General features: G+C 50.0%; 1 protein-coding gene across 4 annotated transcripts in view; it reads right to left on the bottom strand.

Moving 5' to 3' along the window:
- The window catches only part of MBP (myelin basic protein), a 106,877-nt gene extending 104,949 nt beyond the window's left edge, over positions 1–1,928 (bottom strand). For all 4 annotated transcript variants that reach the window (XM_055559494.1, XM_055559499.1, XM_055559504.1 and 1 more), the window contains exon 1: positions 1,495–1,928. The gene's annotated coding sequence lies outside the window, so the exon portion shown is untranslated. The remainder of the gene's footprint in view (positions 1–1,494) is intronic.
- Positions 1,929–23,577: the final 21,649 nt, after the last annotated feature.

The raw sequence follows: 23,577 nt of genomic DNA, 5'->3' as shown, positions 1-23,577 counted from the left end.
TGGTTCAGCACCAAATCACAGCACAAGTGACTCAAAGTGTTCTTGTCTTTGGGCAGAAATGGGATACTTTGGAAAGTTTTTAAAGTGAATTTGAACCAAAGAGCTTTTGTTTAACCCTGAGTTAGTAAAGGTAGTCATTTCGGAACAGTTAAACCATTGGGAGCTACTATCAGCCACCATTTTACATAATATTTAACTGGATTCCCTCCTTTCAGGTTTTGGTTTATCCCATTTGGAAAAAAAAAAAAAAAAAAAAAGGAGGACTGACGGCTCCTCCCCCGAACTGGGAGAAACAGCTGTGAGGCTGCGTCCCAGTGCTGACCATCCCTTCCTGAAGGGCTGCTCCGGCCTGGCTCCGGCTGGGTCTGCACCCCACTCAGCTCCCCACGTCCATGAAGGCCCCCAGCACTCTGGTGTGACTCTGCCAGGGAGCCGGGGGCATGACGGAGCCCGACTCGGGGTGTCCCAGACCCCTGGGCCACACTCTGCAAACCGTTTCCCTGAGCTGGGGGTCTTGTCCAAAAGCCACAGGTCTTAAATAGGACACACCCTAAAGCGCCCTCTGAGAATCTCTCCAGGCCAGGTGTGGAGTCCCTGTCAGAACAGCCAGCGCCCCCAACCGGGTCTGCGACTGCCCACACTCCAGCCGCGCGGCAGAAGTTAAGTGAAGTCACGGTATGGGTTCCCTCACCTTGTCGCGACTGGAAAACAGAGAACCAGGAACCCAAAGGCGCTTGTTTCCTGCCAGAGTCCTACTGAGATCCCCAGAGAAACTCTAAGGCTTCTCCAAACCCACCTCTGCCTTCCGAAAGGAGGGGAGAAAGGAGACCCTGGGAGAAACGAGACAGTGCCCCCAGCAGTCCAGAGGAGCCAGAGCCACCGGGTGCCCGGGAATCGTGCAGAGCACGCGGTACCCTCTGGACGCCGGACAGTCCCCGGGCCCAGAGGGGCTTCACACCCGGGCGCCAGGCGCGCAGGTGGGAGCAGGTGGACGCTGCGGCGCGGCGGAGCCAGGCCAGGCCTCCGGAAGGCGGAAGCCCGGAGCGTTGCCTGTCGCCGCCCTCGGCGCTCAAAGGGAAACTGGTTTTCGTCCGGGCTGGGGGAGGGGGCAGGCAGGAGTCGGGGGTAAGCTCCAGAAGTATCCTTACGGAGCACGTTAAGCGGCGGGGACCCCGGCCTGCCCTAAAGCTTGCCCAGGCAACGGTCCCACACCGCCCAGGGTGGCCTCCTTGACCTTTGCCACCTCCCACCCAAAACTCCACCCCGAGCGCCTCCTACGCTCTGCCCACGACCCCGGCCCCCGACCCGGCCTTGCCCACACCTGGACACCCGTCGGGGACAGCCCCGCCGCTCCGGATCGGCGTCTACACCCGCGCCCACCCCTCGCAGAGTGGCCACCCGGGTGCCACCTGCCGCCACCTGCGCTGCCGCCCGATGGAGCCCCGCTCCCCGTCCCCGCGTCCCCGCTCCGAGGGAGCAGACAAAGGCACCCACCTGCCCTCGGCGAGGTCACCCACCGCGCGGCGATCGTCTCTCCAGGCTGAGGGCGCTGCGGGGTCCGGGCCGCCTCCCGCCGCCCGGGCCCCAAGCGCGCGGGGTCCCGGGGCTCCGGCGCTGCCTTCGGGGTCGGGGCCGCGGTCTCCGGGGCCGCAGGCTCGTCCTCGCTGGCGCGGCGGCGCAGTCTGGCTGCTGCTCCGAGGGCCGGGCGCGCCCGCCGCTCCTCCCCCGCCTCCCGGGCTTCCTGCGAGGCAGGTAAACACTGCCGAAGGGAGCCTGGCCTCCCACCTGCCGCCCGCGCGCCGACCACCTCCCCGCGGCTCCGCCTCGCGGGCTCCGGGCGCACGCGGGCCCCGCGTGGGGCTGCCCTGGGCGGCGCGGACTCCGGCCCGGGCTGAACTGCGGCTCTAGAGCCTCCGCTCGCGGCTGAACCTCCGAACCACCCCGCCCGAGCGCGGGGAGGGACCTGCGATAGCATCTGCTCCACGCCCCATTCCGCTGGCGGCGAGCGGCCAAGCGCGGCCGCCCGGCTGACTCCGCTGCACTGGCTCGGGGTTCGGGGCCGCCGCAAGACTGGCTCCTTGAGAGCTCCCGGGGGTCCTCGTGCATCCAGCCTACAGACTGGCGCTCCGCCGGAATCCGGCGCCACAGTGGGAGGGCGCGCCCTGGGGTCTGCGGCCTGAGCATCTGTTGGCTTGTGGTCAGTGTCACGCTCTTGGTCCGAAGGAAGACTGTCCTTTGGACATCAGTCACCTGCACACAGTCAGATGGCCCTTCCCCCCATCCCCAACCCGGATTCTCGACCTCCTGATGCTGGAAAAGTAGGAGGCGTAGGGGGAGACGCTGGCGGAGATGCTGGAGTCCTCACGACTTAGATTCCGGGTCGGGGGTCTGATCTGATGCTTTCTGGGAGCCGGCGGGGACCCTCCCTGTTTACCCCAGGGAGCGGAAGTCTGACCCCTGGCGAGGCTCAGCCCGGGTCTCCTGGGCCGGCCGCGCGCCAGGAGAGCCACCTCCCAGTGTGGCTTCAGGGCCACTTGTCCCAGCCAGCCCTCACAAACCGGGAATCTGGGAACCACGTTCCAGTGCTGGTGATGCCAACAGAACTGTGTCCACCATCGCAGAAATATTTGCTTTTCTTCGGAAAAGATTCGTCTGGGAGTTTCTGGAGTTGGAGAGGGGAGGTCAGGAAGACAGCTGAGCAGCAACGCTGGCCGATCGGAAGGTGAAGTTTGCCTGTTTCCCGGTTTTCTGTGGGGCCTTCCCTCCTTGCAGTAGAGGGTGGCTGGGTGCAGGTAGGGGAGCCGGAGGAATCCAAGGACGCTCAGGACACTGACTGACCCCAGAAGCTCCCTGACTCCCAGGTCCTTGACTCCAGTCACTCTTAAACTGCCCCCCCCCCCATATATACTGGGTTCCATGTGGGAGACAGTTTTAGGTGGCTCAGATAGTGAAAAATCCACCTGCAATGCAGGAGACCCGGGTTCGATCCCGGGGTCTGGAAGATCCCCTGGAGAAGGGAATGGCGACCCACTCCAGTATTCTTGCCTGGGAAATCCCACGGACAGAGGAGCCTGGCTGGGCTACAGTCCATGGGGTTGCAAAGAGTTGGACATGACTGAGTGACTTTCACTTTAGCATCATAAACCACATCTCATCTTCTTCCCCCAGATGTCTTCCTGGGGTGACCAGGAAATAGGAGGATGGCCTTCTGACCTGCAGAGGTCAGTGAAGGCTGAGTACCGGGGAGTCCAGGCCACACGGAGACAGCAATGTTTACCCTGCTTCCTGCTTGTAGAAACTTCACAGATGCCAGCAGCCATCTCTGCAAATGGCAGACCTGCCAAGTTCCAGTTAAAACTGTCCTTATAGTGTTTATAAAATCCCACCATGCATGTATTTGGGGATGTAATGCCCCCTGATTCATGGGAACTTCAAGGACAGTGTACGTGAGGGAGCAAGGAACACGATAAAGTGATGAATGGGTGTTTGGAGGGCCCCTCGTGCTGGTGGGAGGAACCAGCGTGAAGGAGGCAGAGGGGGGCGCTTCCCCTTGGGGCTGTGGGGTCACACTTCACATGAAGATGGTCTTGCATCTGTGAGCACAGTGACAGAGGTTTATGTTATTCGTTTCAATAAAATTGAAGTGGATCTTCTGACAGGTAAAAGATAAACTATCCAAACCTCATTGTCTCGGATATTTCTGAGCAAGTTATACCACCGCTCCCCCTATCTCCCACTGCTCTTCACATGATGAGAGGAAGCAGCCTTTCGCATTTCATGTTGGAGCAGGGAGCACAAAGTTTCCTGCATGGTACACACAGTACATTTTTATTCAGTCCAGTTAAATCTCCAAATTACCCAAACTGAAGGAAGTCAGGAAATTAAATAATGTCCGGGAGACCAGACTGCATGAGTTTTTTTTTAAAAACAATCCCTTCATCAACAGATATATCTTTGGAATTATATTTTTGCTTAGACCTAGAATCACTTTCATCTCTGGTTTGTAATGAATAGTTGCTGACGATACCCACAAAGTAGATAATCTACTTGTACACTGTTGAGGCTTGATGGTTCTGCCGTAAATTCCAGTTAATAACTGAACAGACTCCACTGTAGCTGTGAGTGCCAGAAAATTAGGTGCATGAATTCCACAACGTGTAACATAAAAAGTTATGTAAACAAGGAAAACATTCGAGAGAGATCTCTTGACTACATGCACATACACAACACAAACACATACAAGCCACCTGTCACTTCACTTCTTTTTATCCAAGAAAAAAAAGGCAAGGAGATATGTACAACTTTGGTTGTGTGGGAAAAAACAAACAAAAAAAATTTTCATGCCTTTTTCTACCATCAATTTGTTGATTTTGTATTTATACAAAAAGTGCATGTATATATATACACATATGTATCTAGCATTTTTCTTTAAGTATAGCTCCTTAATTTTATTAATAAAAATAAAAGCAAACTGCTTTCCATAAGACCCAGTCACTCTTGAACTACAGAAGGATATTCTGGATTCAGCGTATTTTTGAAGGAAATGTGTACACACACAATAAGTATCATCCTCCCACTCTAATTGCTTCTAGAGTTTCTGTTCTCCGGTGAGATCTCAACCTTGAATGGCGTGTTTTCAACACCATGGTGAGCCCTTGGGCGCATGCGCACTGACAGGGCGATGCTTAATCCGCTGTGTGTCCGTGTGGCAGGTGTATTTTCCACACATGGCCCCCAGCCATTGCAAACCCACAAAACCCACGTTCTCCTTCTATTGTGACTTTGTTGCCAGTGCCATGGAGAAGAGGGGGTGCGTGTCCCTGCCCTGACCCTGGTGCACCCCTGTGATGTCCGGCCCTAGGCGTCCGGCTCTGCGCCTCTGGGGTGAGGTCCCAGCAATGCTGAGCCCGTGTGCACCCCTCTCCCGGGCCAGCGTTCTCGGAGCCCAGCCCCTGTCCTGCAAGGGCGGCCCAGGGACACGCCAGCACCTTCAGCAGGGAACCAGCCTGGGTCCCCTTGGCCTCTGGGTCCCCCTGGCTGAGCTCCCAGGCCTCATGGAGCAGGAAGCAGCCATCTTCCCCGTGTGCTCCCCAAACTCCTGACCCCGAATCAGGGAGCACAGAGACACTGTGGCCTTGCTCCACTGGGTAGGGAAGTCGGGTGCCTAGGTGGTGCCTGGAAGGCTGGTCAGAATGACAGGAGGCGGGGCCGGGGGTGATGAGGGGTGAGGGGTGGGGGCCACCGGCCAGCCTGCAGCTTACTTCGCCCCTAGGAGATGAGCACGGGCTCCTTCTCCAGGAAGGCCAGCGTCTCACTGAGCAACAGTTATGGATCGAGCATTTCACCCCTTCATTTGCTTTTACGTGTTCAGGACTATTTACGATGCACTTAAATCAACTGTGTTCTTAAAGCCAGACAAAGGAGGAGATAAGAGGGGCTGAGCGCCGGAGGAGGGCAGCCACCCCAGAGGAGGCGGGCGGTGGGGGTCTGGGAGGCTTTCTGAAGGGAGCGGCCTGGTGGCTGTAGAGCTTGGCCTGACAGAGGGGGTGAAGACGGAGGAGCCAGGACAGGGCAGCGTGTGCCGAGCACGCACGTGTGCCACATGTGGCAGGGACAGAGCCGCCCAGAGCCCGAGGGGACAATGCAGACTTCCCCCGGAGCCGAGGCGGGTCCACCGGCGCCCGGGCTGGGGGGCGGGGCGGCGCTGGGGGCGGGGCGGCGAGGCCGCTGTCCTGGTGCCTGCCTCGCCTGCTGCCAGCGACACGCAGGGAACTCCTGCCTTAGCCCCGGTCCTCACAGCAGCTCTGAGATGAGATCTCGATCCCCCAGGGTCTGGGGCGGCCCGAGGCACCAGCTGGAGTGGAGGCGGCCGGGCACCTGACCTGCACGCCTGTTATGATGAATGACTGCCTGCCCGTCAAGCACTCGGAGGGGTGCCCGGCTGGTGGGCCCCTGATTAATACTTGCTGCCTTTGTCGAAAGGGCTGGAGTCAGAATTCGGAAGTTGCAGACCCCACCTGCTTCCCTCTTTGCTGACCGCAGAGGGCAGGCAGTCCATTGAAAGGGAAAGGCAGGGAGGGGCGCTGAGGAAGAGGGAGGGCTCCCGGGGACACTTAGACCTCTGGCAGGGTGGCTGGTGGATGCTGACCAAGATGAGGGACGGCAGATGATGTGCACGTCTCGGGGGGACAGCAGGGAGGTTAGGCTGCACGCAGGGGTCTGGGCCGCCCAGATAACAGCCACGTTCTCCAGCTCCTGGGCACAGCCTCTGCTGGCTGCCTCCTCCCGCCTCACCCTCCCTGCTCCAGCTGCTGGCTGTGGGGACTCAGTGAAGCTCTGGGATCCTCTGCACAGTGCCACCTCCCCCCCCACCCCAATCCCCCTGCGAGGACTCGTCTCCTTGGTGCCTGTCGTCCACTGCTGTGTGCATGACAGGATGGGTGGGGAGCCAGATAGAAAGACTGCAGGAGGGAGGTCTGCCTGGAGATAAGGACTTGTCTCTGTGTCAGTTAATAACAGCCAGTGGGAGCAGGCACAGAAGGACACAGGAAGTCGGGATAAGAGGTGACAGGGTGGTGAGGCGGGGACCAGGGCAGCAAGTGTTGGAGGGGAAGGCGTGCAGTTCAACATGGAAGGAAGGGAGCTGCTGTGCCTGTCTTGGGGGAGGGGGCGTGCCTTTCAGGACACTCAGTGGCAAGTGCAAAGGCCCTGGGGTGGCCGGATGCCTGCGTGTTTAGAGAACCATTGGAGCCACTGTGCTGGAGGGAGGAGAATAGGGGAAGCGTGAGAATAGGTTAGAGATTCAAATTGGGCAGGGGGTGGGGGGCGGGCACACAAGGGCCTTACCATCTACTGCGGCCACTCTGGGAGATGACGTCTGGAGGGAGACTGGAGTGGGGAGAAGCAGAAGCAGGAAGCCAGTTAGAAACCAGTGAGGTGGTCCAGGGTGGAGACTGGCCGGCACTGAGAGATGCTGGGTGCGGGGCGTTCCTTCAGGCAGAGCAGGGACAGGCTGAGAGGCTGTGGGATGAGGGCAAGGGAGGAGCAGGACCTGGTGGGCCTTCCGGGGTCAGACCCTCCCCCGCAGCCTCTGCTCAGCTCCTCTCTGAGGGACGATAATAGATGAGGAAACAGTGGAAACAGTGTCAGACTTTATTTTTGGGGGCTCCAAAATCACTGCAGATGGTTATTGCAGCCATGAAATTAAAAGACGCTTACTCCTTGGAAGGAAAGTTATGACCAACTTAGATGGCATATTCAAAAGCAGAGACATTACTTTGCCAACAAAGGTCCGTCTAGTCAAGGCTATGGTTTTTCCTGTGATCATGTAGGGATTTGAGAGTTGGACTGTGAAGAAGGCCGAGTGCCGAAGAATTGATGCTTTTGAACTGTGATGTTGGAGAAGACTCTTGAGAGTCCCTTGGACTGCAAGGAGATCCAACCAGTCCATTCTGAAGGAGATCAGCCCTGGGATTTCTTTGGAAGGAATGATGCTAAAGCTGAAACTCCAGTACTTTGGCCACCTCATGCGAAGAGTTGACTCATTGGAAAAGACTCTGATGCTGGGAGGGATTGGGGGCAGGAGGAGAAGGGGACGACAGAGGATGAGATGGCTGGATGGCATCAGTGACTCGATGGACGTGAGTCTCAGTGAACTCCGGGAGTTGGTGTTGGACAGGGAGGCCTGGCGTGCTGCGATTCATGGGGTTGCAAAGAGTCGGACACGACTGAGCGACTGATCTGATCTGATCTGATGCACATCTCCTGAATGGTTTCCCAGACGTGAAAACCCCCCACCAAACGGGAGATCGTAACTGCTCAATGACAGTGAGCACACAGCCCCAGGCCTCCAGGAGTCTGAGGAATGAGCTCAACCCCTGTGACCCCACCCTGCTCCCTCACCATCAGCCAAGCAGAGGTTTGCGCCTATCTGATCACAAACCCTGAGACCACCCCCCCACCCCCCCACACACACTTTACTGGCTTTTAAAAATGCTTTGCTGAAACCCTTTGGGGGAGCTGTAGGCTCTTTAGAGCTTGTGCCACCCATGCATGACCATGCAGTAAACCTCTCTCCACTCCAAACTCCGATGTTGCGGTTTGTCTGGCCTCACTGTGTGCTGGGGGCACGTGGCCTTGTGTAACAGGAGGGCCAGGATGACTGGTCTGAGCAGCTGGAAGGGTGATGTCGCCCTGACTAGGGGGAGGTCAGACACTGTCTTTTGGTCGTGCTTCTTAGGTGTCCAAGCAGATGTGGGTGCTTGTGTTTGAGTCAGTGGTCAGGGTGGGACATATGGTTTGGGGGGTTGTCTCTTCTGTGGGTGCCTCATGAATCTGGAGATTGGCTGACTGAGGTCACTTGGGGTAGGAATAAACTGGAGAACAAAGGATCTGAGGATTCACCCCACCAGGACGAAGGCCGGGCCGAGCAGGGATCAGCCAGGGGCGGGAAGGATGTCTGGGAGGGGACTCTACAGAAGGGGTGGTGGGGGGCTGCCCAGGGGATAGGCCTTTAGGGCAGGGAGAGGGTCACTGCACCTTTCCCAAACCCAGTGCTGAGAGCCCCCCGCAGTGGGGGCTGGCACTCCCTCTGGGAGTTTGTGTAAAGGGGAAGAAAGAAAGGGTCATATTTTAGGATGAGAGAATGGACAGCATACTCGAACACTGGTTGGAATTGTCCAGAAAGAAGGATCCCTTGTTATCTATGTTCACATTTGAAAGTGTTTCTTGGCTTCCCTGGTTATTCAATTGGTAAAGGATCCGCTTGTAATTCAGGAGACTGCCTGCAAAGCAGGAGATGCAGATTTGATCTCTGGGTTGGGAAGATCCTTTGGAGGAAGAAATGGCAACCCATTCCAATATTGTTCCTCAGGAAATCCCATAGACAGAGGAACCTGGTGGGCTACAGTTCACAGGGTCGCAGAGTCGGACACGACTAATCGACTAAACCACCACCAACCAAAGACAGTAAACTTTTAAAATTAACATCTACCCTTTAACTTTCTTTTGTGCTTATGGGCACAAGGGTGTCCCCAAGTTTGATGGGACCCAAAGCCTATAAAATTTGGCAGTCCTTTTTAAGAAGGGCTTCCCTGTGGCTCAGCTGGTAAAGGATCCGCCTGTAATGCGGGATACCTGAGTTCGATCTCTGGGTTGGGAAGATCCCTTGGAGAAGGGAAAGGCAACCCAGTCCTGGAGAATTCCATGGCTGTATAGTCCATGGGGTCACAGAGAGTCAGACACGACTGAGCGACTTTCAGTTCTTTAGAAACAGAGCAGCGGACCAGGAATGTGCAATGAGGCGCAGGCGGGAGTGAGGCCAGAGACAGGCGCAGGCCAGGCGTTCACAGCTGACCTCCTGCTTACACCTCCCCGGGCAAGAAAAGATGGGCTTCAGGCTTGACAGTTACAGCCAGCCTCCTGTTTGCATTTCCTGAAATGGGCTAGGTGAGCTCCAGGATAGGTATTTACAACCAGCCTCCTGTCTGCTCATTGAAAAGGAAGTGACAACAGGAACAGGGTAGATAGCCACACTTTGTCTCCTGAGGACACTTTGAAGATAACAGTGGTAGGATGCTGGGAAAGATTGGGGCCAGGAGGAGAAGGGGACAACAGAGGATGATTTGCTGGATGGCATCACCGATTCAATGGACATGAGTTTGAGCAAGCTCCGGGAGATGGTGAAGGACAGGGAAGCCTGGTGTACTGCAGTCCATGGGGTTAGAGTCAGACACGACTGAGCGACTGAACAACAATGTGGCAGGAACAGAGAGAGGCTAAACTTTGAGAAAAGGATCAGGGGGTCCTGTATGTCCCATCGTTGGGGCAGCAGAGACATTTCACATGCACAGGAAGGCTCCTTAGGAGTCAAAATGAAGGGGACACCACTCCATACATGATCCTACAGGCCTCTGGGCTGGAATCCATCTTTGAAAAAAGGTGTGCACACATGTTGGGGAGGGTTCCAGGTTAGGTCAGGTGTGGAAAAAGAAACCAAATAATTGTCAAAAGGTCAACAAAGACCTGGAAGAACTGATGAATATAAATGAGTAACCGCCTCTTCTCTGCGCTCCTCCGCACTGGGGAGGACGCCCACGCCCTTCCTCTCTGAGTGTCATCTCTGCCTTGCCGCTGTCTCATCTAAACAAACTGTGTGCGCTTCTGCTTGTTGTTAGGCTGGGTCTCTAATAATAAACTGTACCTGCATTTACAGCTTCTGCCTCCATGAAATTTGCATTTGTCACTGGGGGCAAGCTAGCCTCTAGCCCTTGCTGGTCTGGAGGTCAGAATCTTGGCTTTCACCCAGGCTTCCCAGGTTCAATTCTGGGGCAGGGAATTAAGATCTCACCTCACCCACTGCTCAGAGCTGCCTTTCTGCGATCAGGAGGGAGTTTGGCCCCATCACTCCCAGGCACCTGCCCCTGACAGCTCTGGGGTCCCGGCAGGTAAAGCCCTGATGAAAAACGAGGCCCCAACCCTTCCTGTTGGTCCCTCCTCCTCCGCACGCTTATGAGTCTCCCTGGACCCAGGGTCTAGTGTTCCTACGGCCTCAGCCTTCAGAGACCAAGTGACTAGGGCCTAGGGCTTACGAGACACATTAGATACCCCATCAGCCTCCAGGGAAAACCACTGCTTCTGGGCATGTTTTGTAAAACACGCGCCACCCCACCAGTTATTGGGAAAAGATTTTGTATTTGGAGCTTCTGGCTCAGTTGTGCAAGATAAGTGGATCCAGGAGAATTTACTGAATGAGGGTTCCTTCTGGCTTTCAACTCTGCCACCTCTTAAAGTTTGTGATGCTAGTTGGTGTCTGCTAAAAAGTATAGTTACAACCTGAAAGTGGAGAGTTACTTTATTTGGTGGGAATGTTTAGGACTCTGAGCCCGGGAGACAGTGTCTCAGTAGCCCTGAGAAAACTGCTCCAAGGAGGCAGGAGAGGGAGTCAGGCTATATGCAAGTTTGCAACAAAGGGAGCAGGCAGTCTGAACATCAAAGATCCGATACCAAATTAAGGAATTTAGCATTCTGTGCACGGGAAGATGCAAGCCTCTGGGCTCACTGAATTTGCTGTTTTCAAATGCACCTCAGCTGCTGCTGCTGCTAAGTCACTTCAGTCGTGTCCGACTCTGTGCGACCCCATAGACAGCAGCTATCTGGGACCAATCCTGTCTCCTCGCTCAGCTTGAGGACTGTCAGATGTAGTGATCTTCATTCCCCCAGCTCCTCAGCAATCACTGTGTGGGTTAGCGGCATCCTCTGGATTGCATTTTTGGGAGCCCACAGTCACATTTGGAGGAGAGAAATAGCTTATGGCTGTGACATTTCTTGTTTATTGATATGGCAGGAGATATTTTCACTTCAAGGTCAAGAAGCAACAATTAGAACCGGACATGGAGCAACGGACTGGTTCCAAATTGGGAAAGGAGTACGTCAAGGCTGTGTACTGTCACCCTGCTTATTTAACTTACATGCAGAGTACATCATGAGAAATGCCAGGCTGGATGAAACACAAGCTGGAATCAAGATTGCTGGCAGAAATATCAAAAACCTCAGATATGCAGATGACACCACTCTTATGGCAGAAAGTGAAGAAGAACTAAAGAGCCCCTTGATGAAAGTCAAAGAGGAGAGTGAAAAAGTTGGCTTAAAACTCAACATTCAAAAAACTAAGATCATGGCATCTGGTTCCATCACTTCATGGCAAATAGATGGGGAAACAATGAAAACATGGAAAAACTTTATTTTCTTTGGTTCCAAAATCACTGTAGATGGTGACTGGAGCCATAAAATTAAAAGACCCTTGCTCCTTAGAAGAAAATCCATGACCAACCTAGACAGCATATTAAAATGCAGAGACATTAGTTTATTGGCAAATGTCTGCATAGTCAAAGCTATGCTTTCTGGTAGTCATGTATGGATGTGAGAGTTGGACCATAAAAAAGACTAAGTGCTGAAGAATTGATGCTTTTCAATTGTGGTGTTGGAGAAAACTCTTGAGAGTCCCTTGGATTGTAAGGAGATCAAACCAGTCACTCTTAAAGGAAATCAATCCCAAATACTCTTTGGAAGGACTGATGTTGAAGCTGAAGCTGCAATACTTTGTCCACCTGATGCGAAGAGCTGACTCATTGAAAAAAACCCTGTTGCTGGGAAAGATTGAAGGCAGGAAGAGAAGGGGATGACAGAGGATGAGATGGTTGGATGGCATCACCAACTCATTGGATAGGAGTTTGAGCAAACACTGGGAGATGGTGAAGAACAGGGAAGTCTGGTGTGCTGTAGTCCGTGGGGTCTCAGAGTTGGACACTACTGAGCGACTGAACAACAAAATAGCATGGGAAAGTGTATTAGTCAGGGTTCTCCAGAGAAACCTAATCAATAAGAGATGGAGATATTTATCTGTGGATGGATCGATGAGTCACCTATAAAGAGATTTCTTTCAAGGACTGGGTCACAAGACTGTGGGCACTGGTAAGTCTCCAGGCCAGCAGGCAAAAGCTGATGGTCTGGAGACAAAATTCCTTTTTCTCCAATAAACCTCAGTTTTTGATCTGAAGGCTCCTAAATGACTGGATGAGGTCCACCCGTATCAACAAGGGTAATCTCCGTAAAGTCAACTGATTGAAGATATTAATCATGCAGACACCTAGGTTAGGGTTTGATGGAAAACCTGGACACTCTAGCCTAGGTAAGGAGCAATCTGTTGATCCCTAGGGAGGCATTGACTACGTCACAGAAGAAAATGTGAGAATTTGTCCAGACTTTCTTGAGTGGCAGATTTTCTGAAGTCTTTGACTAAAGTCACCCTTGGTCCCTTTTTCCCTACCGCTTTTAGAGTCGTAGTGGAATTTAACGTTTAATGTCTATTGCCGGTGGACAAATATGCAAAAGTTAAAATGTATTTTTCCTTTGTCTCTGATGCTCTATGAACTTTAAGGAAATAATTGCCTTTAGGATAGACATCTGGATGCTTTTAAAAAATAGCATTTGGACAAGCTGGATGATAAAGTACTCGAGGATGCCTTAGAGCTGTGTGTGCCTGACACACTGGAGCAGGGTGGGTTTTTGTTCTAATGTGCACCCCGGAACTTCTTTAAAATGCCAGATTATTCTTTTCTCAGAGGCATGCAATTTGTTCTCTGTTGACTATTATAAAAAATATAGATAAGAGCAAAATTTCAAACGCTGTTCAACAAAAATTATTGAATCATCGCTGGCCTACTGTGGAAATTCACTTGAAATGTGTGTTGATGAGTAGCTCTGAAGTCCTGTCTTGGCAGATGCAATATTAGCCAGCTTTATGAGAAATTCAGTTTATTCATCTGTGTGATATATACTTTCTTGACAATCAGAGTGCAGCCAAGGTCAGCCTTTTATGAAGGCAGAATATGGTTTGAACCAGGAGGCACTGAGGGGTCCTCTCCTGCCTTTCCAATAATATCAATTTTCTCCTGGCTGATGATAGCAATGCTAACCGTCTAACGTTTTAACTTTATTTTAAAGCTCTGATTCATGATCAAATGCAAATACCGCTGGGAGAGGTAAATGAAATGGAAACTTCATCAACCACTTTCATTTTAGATGACTGGGTGTGAGATCTTCCCTTTTCTGATTTCACGAAGATGGAGAAAGATGGTGCGTGTGGAGGCAGGAGGCAGGCTTCTGGTGCCTCGTTCTCCCGACCTTCCTGTCACACAGACGTGACTGCAAGTGTTTTTAAAAATATGAAAGAAAAAGTATTTCAGTATAACTCATATGATGTTAAAGTGATAACAGTTCCAAGAATAACTACAGGATGAGAAATTTCTTGGAATCAAGGGGCAGGGTATGGAGTGGGGGGACGGGGAATGTCGTGGAATAAAGACGGGTAGGTGAAGACAGGGAAGGTCATTAAAATTTAGGATTCCGAGGTTCACACTCAAAGGATAACCACTGGCTACTGAAAAGTTACAAGTGAGGAAGTGTGAGTTCATATTTATAGGAAATATGTAATACCTTTTAAATATTTATATGAACAATTGACACAAATATCAATTTCTGGAATAACCCTTCTGGACACCTTGGTCATCCCAGGCTGCCTGATGCAGAGTGAAAGAAAAGAGAGATTTGTTTAAAAGACATGTCCATCTCCCAAGTGTCCAGCTGTATTACAGACTTTGTTTCTAGGTGATTATTTTATGTTTGCTCAGAGAATCCTGTTTTACTTGAGCTGATTTGAGTGGCTTTCTGCACCCGGCAATCCTTAAGTAGTCAGAAAATGCCAGGAGAACCATTGCATGTGAAGTAGGGAAATAAAAATGTAAAGAGTGGGAAAATATTTACATTACTAGGACCAGTATAAGTTTGCACTATTATTTGGAATTTTTTGTTACTCTTATTTATTGATTGATATTTCTCTTTCTACATTGTCACTTTTGGGAGAGTAGATAAAGAATATTAATTTCATGTAGCATTTTGCAAGCACTCAGTTAATGTTTTTTGAATGAGATAATACAACATATTTGAGTTAAATTTTAGTAGATTTATATTTGGAAAGTGATTTGTGAGAATGTGTTGCCCACAGTACTAAATCTGTAATACAGAAAAATCATGAAAAGTTGGATTTTCACAAGAAACAGGTTTCTTGCTTCACAGAAACAAGTCGTGCCAGAATACCTTACCCCCGGATCCCTAGCACACGTGGAAATGGGTCCGTGGGGTGGCTGCCGGGTCAGGGGCGTGTGCAGAAGAGATCATCACGTCACAGAGAGCCTGTGACTGCAGGCCAACCCGCCAGCTGCCTCAGGCGATCCCAGGCTCCTCAGCCTCCTCACCCCTCCCCTGTCCCCGGAAGTGGGTTCTGGCCTCAGGGCCCACCCAGGGGACCACGTTCAGGGAGGCAGCCTTGGAGAGTGATGTGGGGTTGAGATCACTCACACTGAGTGATCATAAAAGAGTTCTGAATCTTTAGGTTTAATTTACAACGCATGAGATCATGTTTAGCGGTTGTAATCTTTTTGAGGTTCTGCCCTATTATTATGAGAAATAAACTAAGATATTACCATGGTCATTTAGTCTATCGACAATTGAAAGCCAAACAATGAAAAAACTGACTTTCCCCACATCAATGATTTATGTGTTTTACGCAGGGGAGATGAAAGTAACATGAGCAATTGAAAAAAATTAATGTAAAAGTTACAGATGTGATCCTTGTAGTCACTCAGGGAGATTGTATATAATATTCAAAAAGTTGTGACGTTGTTTAAAGTACTTTTGTGACAACTCATCATTTGGAAAGGCTGCCTGAAATCTGCTCTGAGTCGTAGGATGTAAGACCCAGAAGAGGATGTCAGCAAAGAGTGTGGCCGCCCAGAGCCCAGTGCTCACGGGCGCACAGATGCTGAAGCACCGTTTCTCATCGTCCATTCTCAGCCTTGAGTCCCCCGGGGCATATCCTTCCAGAAATACATACACCGTGACTGTGTGTGTTTCTGTGTGCACTATTTATATGCATGACACCATGTATAGGTAGCATATATAAATACATTCGCCCCTCCTGAACACCTTATGTAAAGCTTGTCTCCATAATATAAAGTATAGAAGCTGCTCCACAGACTTAGCAATATATTAGTACTCCTTTCACAACACCCGCATAACATTTTCTTTTGGGAAAAAGAAGGGAAAGTGTTAGTCGCTCAGTGGTATCTGACTCTTTGCGACCCCTTGGACAGTAGCCCGCCAGGCTCCTCTGTCTGTGGGATTTCCCCGGCAAGAACACTGGAGTGGGTTGCCATATCCTTCAACGTGGCGTGATTTATTAATCAGTCCCATAGTGAGTGAGAGGCATGTAGGTTATTTCCAATCTTTCATAACAAGTCGTGCCAGAATACCTTACCCCCGGATCCCTAGCACACGTGGAAATGGGTCCGTGGGGTGGCTGCCGGTCAGGGGCGTGTGCGGAGGAGGTCATCACGTCACAGAGAGGCTGTGAGTGCAGGCCAACCCGCCAGCGGCCTCAGGCGATCCCAGGCTCCTCAGCCTCCTCACCCCTCCCCTGTCTCCCAGGAGCGGGTTCTGGCCTCAGGGCCCACCCAGGGGACCACGTTCAGGGAGGCAGCCTTGGAGAGTGATGTGGGGGTTGAGATCACTCACACTGAGTCCAGGCCTGGATCCACTGAGGCCTCTGGATGAACTTGGAGACTCCATGGGGCGGGCGTAGAGACCAGCCTTGTAAGTTGCTTGCTCTTTACACCTGCTGCCACGGCCTGGGTCACCCGCCTCTTCCTGGGCTCTCCCTGATCTCTGTGTCCCAGGCCAGTTGCTGACCAACAGTGTGTGCGTGTGTGTATGTGTGCTCCGTCACTTCAGTTGTGTCTGCCTCTTTGCAACCCCATGGACTATAGTGAGCCAGGCTCCTCTGTTTATGGGATTTTCCAGGCTAGAATACTGGAGTGGGTTGCCATGCCCTCCTCCAGGGGAATCTTCCCTACTCAGGGATCGAACCTGCGTCTCCTGCACTGCAGGTGGATTCTTTACTGCTGAGCTATAAGGGAAGCCCACAAACTATCAGTACCTACATTATATTGATAAATCTTGCCAAGGTGCTTGTGTCAGAATCCGTCTGCCTGTGTCACCAAGCTTCTGACATGCAGAGCTGAGAGGAGAAAGTGAATTCCCAGGGCACCTTTCATTAACTGTGAGCTTCTTTTCACACTAGTAATTCCTTTGATGTGAATTATCTGTTCGTGTTCTCTAATCACGCTTTTTTTCAAAAGAGTTTATTGGCCTTTTTCTTAATGCTTTTTAGAAATTCTACCTTAGGGATATTAGCTATGTGTGATATGAGTTGGAAGAAAAAATGGCTCTTTTTATTTTGTGGAGGGTTTTACTCTTTTTCAATATATTCATTGTGATATCTAATCTCTGGCTGTTCTTGGCAGTGTCTTTTGAGATACAGGTAAAATTTTTTTACATATATCTATTTATTTGGCTGCATCAGCTCTGTCGCAGACTGTGGGGTCTGCACCAGGCGGCATCTTTTGTTGCAGTTCTCTGGGTTTTCTCCGGCTGTGGCTTGCAGGCTTGGGTGCCTCAGAGCATTTGGGACCTTAGTTCCTGGCCAGGGATCAAGCCTGAGTCCTTGGCATTGCAAAACAAGTGCTTAACCACTGGACCACTAGGGAAGTCCTGCAGGACAGGTAAGGTTGATGAATTGCTGATGTTCTCCGTGAGAAATGACATGACTTCATGGTTAGCTGTTTTTGAAGGTAATTCCCAAAGAGGAGCTTCAAAATGTTTTGAGCCCTGCTCCAGGCACGTAACGTCTCAAGGTTTGTGTAATTTCCCAAGGGGACGGTTATGAAAGATGAGGGTTGTGTAGGTATCAGCTCCATCCTGTTGTTTAGAAACATCCTCCTGATCTTAGAGTCACCCCAGCTCTGTAAGATGCTGGATGCTGGTCCTAAATTGGATGCTTGGTTTGCCAGGATAGCCGCTCGCTGGGTCGGTTGTCTTCTCACCCTCTGCATGGGGTCTTTTGCAAAAGTTGTAAATTTTGGTGAAATTGCCAGTTTATTGCATTTTCCCTCTATTGATGCTGCTTCTGGTGTCAGTCTCTGAACTCTTTGCTTAACCCTAGATGCCAAAGGTTTTATTTTTTCTTAAAAGTTTTATAATTTTACATTTAAGTCTGTGATCTAGGCAAGGGATGTTTTTCAGCGAAGGGTATGAACCTCTCGGCTCCCACGTGAGTTCCTTGACAACCTCCCAGCCAGGGTGGTGGACATTCGTCCCAGGCTGCGTGAGGGGCATCTTGGCCCCCTATCAGCCTTTGCCTGCGTGGTTGTTGGGGGACACCATTTTCTCTGGTGTTTAGTTTGATCCCTGGGTAGGGTAGATCCTCTGGAGGAGGGCATGGCAACCCACTCCTGTACTCTTGCCTGGGAAATCCCACGGACAGAGGAGCCTGGAGGGCTACAGTCCAAGGGGTCACAAAGAGTTGGACACGAATGAGCAGCTCACACTTACCTGGAGGAGGAAGCTGACGTAATTTTTTAAATTAATATACTCTTCAAACCAGAAATATTTTATGACTTTTACCTGTTTTTCAAGTTGTGCTCGTTTCTAAGTCTAAGGACATTTGAGACTCAGCAGGACCTCTGTGAGATTGGAACCTGGGGCCTTCCCATTCCTTTTTGGAAGTCTGCTTTCTGAATGCCCAGGAATATTCAGCTTTGTGCGTGCCTGCTCAGTCATGTCCAACTCTTTGTGACCCCATGGACTGTTGCCCTCCAGACTCCTCTGTCCATGGAATTTTCCAGGCAAAAACACTCAAATACATTGTTGTTCCCTTCTCCAGAGAATCTTCCCTGCCTTGTGGATCAAAACTGTGTCTCCCGTCTCCTGCATTGGCAGGTGGACTCTTTACTTCTGCACCCCCTGGGAAGCCCATATCCAGCTTTGTGTGTGTGTGTGTTTAGTCACTCAGTCATCTCCAACTCTTTTGCGAACCCATGGCTGTAGCCTACCAGGCTCCTCTGTGCACGGAATTCTCTAGGAAAGAATACTGGAGCAGGTTGCCATTCCCTTCTCCAGGGGATCTTCCCGACCCAAGGATTGAACTCGGTTCTCCTGCATTGCAGGCAGATTCTTTACCATCTGAGCCACCAGGGAAGCCTCTATCCAGCTTGGTTCCTGCAGAATAATCTCCCCAGTGATCTTCCTTCTGATTCTAAAAAGTTCTAGCTACTTGGGAAACACGTATCCCATAGTTATTGTCTGTTACCCAGGCTCTCAAAATGAAACAAGAAGGCAAGGGATTTGAACATGAAGATTGATTGCAGATGTTTCTGCATGCTGCTGCTGCTAAGTCGCTTCAGTCATGTCCAACTCTGTGCGACCCCATAGACCGCAGCCCAGCAGGCTCCCCTGTCCTTGGGATTCTCTAGGCAAGAACACTGGAGTGGGTTGCCATTGCCTTCTCCAATGCATGAAAAGGAAAAGTGAAAGTGAAGTCGCTCAGTCGTGTCTGACTCTTAGCAACCCCATGGACTGCAGCCTACCAGGCTCCTCCGTCCATGGGATTTTCCAGGCAAGAGTACTGGAATGGGGTGCCATTGCCTTTTCCAGATGTTTCTGCATATTTGACCCCTATTTAAGCCTTTGCTGGTAGATGGGTTTACTAATATCCTCCAATGAGGATTCCTGAATTTTTAAGGAAGCAAGGCTGTAACATGGAGACTGTCGTGGTCTGTGCGTGTGTTGGAAAAAAATTTCCAGACATGAGGCAGAATGAGAGAATGAAGTTTATTAGAGTGGGAGATGCTGTTAGAATGTTGGGCAGGCTCAAGGGAGAGCCGACCCCATTAAAGGGCTAGTAGCCAATTTTTGTAGCCTCAAGATGAGAAAATTCCTACTGGAAGGGGAGCATTAGGTGATTGGTTAGGACCCCATACATAAGGTGGGTATTTTACCTAATATGGGGTCAGGGAACCTGCCTGTTTAAATCAGGAGGCTCATGGCAACAGTTGCTATGGGGCTTGGTCAGTTCCGGTGACCTCGGTGCAGGGCTCCACACCTGTGACCTTGGTATAGGGCTCCACAGAGACACGTATAGACAGTCTTTGATTCTGTATTCTCATACTGTCTCCCAAATCGTGATTAATAAACACACACACACTGTCCTCACATCTGTGCATCCTCAAGTGAAGGATGACACAGAGAGTAAGGGCGTAGAAAATCAAAAGGTAAATTTGAACAAAACTGATCAATGCAACTCCGTACTGCAACTGGGGATCAGTCCCAACGTCTAGAAAAGAGGCAAGAATTCTGAGTTCTCCTTTTGCTACTCTGCAACTTGGATGCATTATAGTCATTATTTCTAACTTATTTCCTCTGTCACTCAGAATTAAGGTGATAATATTCACAGCTTAATTATACGACTCCTCGAGAAAAGACTTGTAGAAGTTCACTTAGGCGGTCCCCACCATTATCTGGCAAAGTTAACCAGTAAAAGTCACTTAATTTTTTCTAGCCCTCAATTTCCTATCATATAAGTGGTAGGTGGAACTTGATTCTTCTCTCTGCAAGGTCCTTCTCAGCTCGAAATCCCTGTGACTTTACAATTCTGAAGAAAGCGGTGTTTAAACCCAAGGCATTGTGATTACTACTTTCTTTTTTTGTTGTGTAATTATGGTTGTGTGAAAAAATGCTTCCTCTTTTCAGGCAAACCTTTTTAAAATGCAAATTTAAATGTTGCGAAATGACTTTCTTTAATCCTATGACTCCTTATAAAGTAAGAAACCCCACAGGATTATGAATCCTATTATGGGTTTTTGGGTGCATTTTTAACATGTTCCTTGCTCAGAAATAATACTCATGATAGAAAGTAAGCCCCATCCAAACACGACAGAAAGGAACGCATTCAGATAATGTGTTGTGTGAATTGTTGGTTGTTCTCAGCACTTTGGCCAGAATAAAGGATTAAAAATTGAAGAATATGAATAGTATAAACTTGAGAAAATGATGAAAGTCATGATACAAGGCCAATTTTATTTGCATGAGACTAGACAAACATTTGAATCTTATTTATAAATGGTGATTATTGGCTAAAAGTTTTAATTTCTTTGCAAATAAATATTCAAAATACATAGAAACGGTATGTGGCTTCCCAGGTGGTGCCAGTGGTAAAGGACCCTCCCTGCCAGTGTAGGAGACACGAGACACAGTTTCGATCCCTGGGTTGGGAAGATCCCCTGGAGGAGGGCATGGCAACCCACTCCAGTATTCTTGGCTGGAGAATCCCATGGACAGAGGAGCCTGGTGGACTACAGTCCATGGGGTTGCAGAGTTGGCCACAACTGAAGCGACTTAGCATGCACGCAGAGACAGTATAGATTGCACTTCCTAGACTTTGAAAGGCTGAAGGAAAAACTTATTTACCAATCATTATGTAAAATCGATAATTATAGGGGATTTTATTTCCATCTTGGAAGCAAACCTGGTCTTGAAACTTGTGGGGCTCCAGGGTACAAATGTTTTCTGTGTCCCCCGTTCCTTATTGGTAGGAAATGGGCTTCATTCAGCCTCCAGAGACCTTCCCTCAGTTCCAAAAGGCAGATGAAAACAGTTTCTTAACAGAAAGGGGAGAGAATGAAGAAAGAAAGGAGAAGCAATCAAGAAGCAGTAGTGCAGCCGTCTTGCCTGGAGAATCCCATGGACGGAGGAGCCTGGTGGGCTGCAGTCCATGGGGTTGCTAAGAGTTGGACACAACTGAGCAACTTCTCTTTCACTTTTCACTTTCATGCATTGGAGAAGGAAATGGCACCCCACTCCAGTATTCCTGCCTGGAGAATCGCAGGGATGGGGGAGCCTGGTGGGCTGCCGTCTCTGGGGTTGCACAGAGTCGGACACGACTGAAGCGACTTAGCAGCAGCAGCAGCAGCGGCAGCAGCAGCAATGCAACTGTGGGGTAGGATCCTGGTTCCTCTTGAAGGAATATTGAGACAGTACCTCTGGATTCTCCTGCAGGAACTAAGGCCCCCGCCCAGGTGGAGGAAAGTAGCTTCAGGCTGAGCACAGGATACCTGAAACCCTGCTCCGTTATCCCACCAGCCAATCAGAACAAAGTCGCACCCTGCAGCCCGCCACCCCCGCCTCTCAATTTTGCCTATAGAAGCTTCTCCCCGGACAAAACCACCAGGAGCTCCCGAGTGTGGGAGCACACGCCGCCACTCCCTTTGGCACGCCGCCACTCCCTTTGCTTGACTTGCAACAGACCTCCCTCTGCTCCCAACACTGACGTTTCGGTTTGTTTGGCCTCACTGTGCGTTGGGCACGTAAACTTGAGTTCAGTAACAAAATCAGAAAAGACCCCTTCAGCTCCATGCCAGCCTTCACTTCCCTGGACTATTGTTAGCAGGTACAGATTTGATTGCTGTACCAATTGTGAAAGAAAATTCATATTTTATGGTGGAACAAGCAAAGTTTAAACATAGATCTCTTTGCTGGCCTCCTGCCTCCTCTCTCCCATGTACTGTGTGTCATGTACCTGCCTTGTGCGTGGACCTGACCCCCCATCAGCAGAAACACCTGCTCAACCATGACAGCAGCATTCTAGCATCAACAAGACACCTCCTTAAGGAGAACGTGCCTTCTTGATCTTGTGAGGGGCGACGCTGATCCACCAGGGAGACACTTAGATTTGGATGATGTAAACTGTCAGTAACACATCACTTCCCATACATCGTCTGTCCCAAAAAATTTAACTGTGCCTTGACTTCTCATGGCCTGAATGGTTCTCAGAGCTTCTGAGATGCTGCTGTCCCCAGGTTATAAGCCTCAACTTGGCCAGAATGAAATCTTCCATTTCTTTCCTTGACTGACTGGTTGTTTTTTTGTCCACATGTCCTGATCAAGTTGCTTTCTTCCCGTTGACGATGTTGAACTTCACCTGAGCCCTGTTTTCCCATGTGGTTCATTCTGGGAAATGGCTGAGCACACATCCTGAGTCCAGACTAGCCTCCTCCTCCTTCCCCAAGATTCTCTTCTTTCTAGAAACTCCGGGTTTCCCTCCTCCTGCTAGAACTTTGCTCATTAGTGCACCTCTCTATCAGAGCAGCTTGAATAAAACCGTATCCTCAATCAGCTGGAGCCCTGATTTGAATGGGTCCGACCTTGTCTCACATCTGCGTTTTCTCCTCCCGATACTAAGGCTTTCGGGTCCTCTGTGCTCCGATCCTGCTGGGACGCCCAGTGATGGTGAGTTTTACTCCTGGTCCTACGCTCGGGACCCTGCGCCATCCAGAGCCTGACGTGGATTTGAGCTTGGACCTTTGAGTACTTGCTTGATTGTGGTTGCTGAATCCTTTTGGTTTTGTGATCTGACTGTTTGGTGATCTCTTGGTCTATTTTGTGCCCAGATCAGTTAAGAATTTCATGCCCAACAGTAATTGATCAATTTTGTGTGTTCTGTGTTTATGCTTGATCCGTGGCTGCAGTTTTAGGGTTAACGCTGTCAGCTTTCCCTCTGTGTCTATAGATCTGTATGTCTAATTCAGGAAAACCTTTATTTTTCATTGTGTGTGAATTGGTATTTCCCTACTCTCTGAAAAGTTTCAGTTGCTTGGTCGTGTCTGACTCTGCGACCTCATGGACTGAAAACCACCAGGCTCCTCTGTCCATTGAATTCTCCAGGCAAGAATACTGGGGTGGGTTACCTTTCCCTTCTCCAGGGGATCTTCCCAACCCAGGGATCAAACTCAGGTCTTTGCATTGCAGGAAGATTTTTTACCATCTGAACCACCAGTAAAGAAAGCTTTACCAAAGTAAACTATAAAGTCTCTTAATTAAACTCTATCCTGATCAAATTGCATATAAGTAAGTGCTTATATAAATTAATCTTTTAAAAATCCTAGGAATTAAAGAAACTGAAAATATAATGCTTTCAATGTGAAAAAAGTTATTCTTTTAAAAATAATTTGAGCATGTTTTAATAATTCAAGTTAACAGGTCTTTGGCAAATAAGGCTACTTTGCAATTGTTTTAATAAAAACAAATTGTGTGTTCTCTGAGATATCAGTGTCAGGTACAATATAAGTA

This window comes from Bubalus kerabau, chromosome 21, assembly GCF_029407905.1.
Source record: "Bubalus kerabau isolate K-KA32 ecotype Philippines breed swamp buffalo chromosome 21, PCC_UOA_SB_1v2, whole genome shotgun sequence".
In the NCBI taxonomy this organism is placed as follows: domain Eukaryota; kingdom Metazoa; phylum Chordata; class Mammalia; order Artiodactyla; family Bovidae; genus Bubalus; species Bubalus kerabau.
The sequence above is the reverse complement of the archived record's forward strand: the minus strand, read 5'-3'. Positions and strand labels throughout refer to the sequence as shown.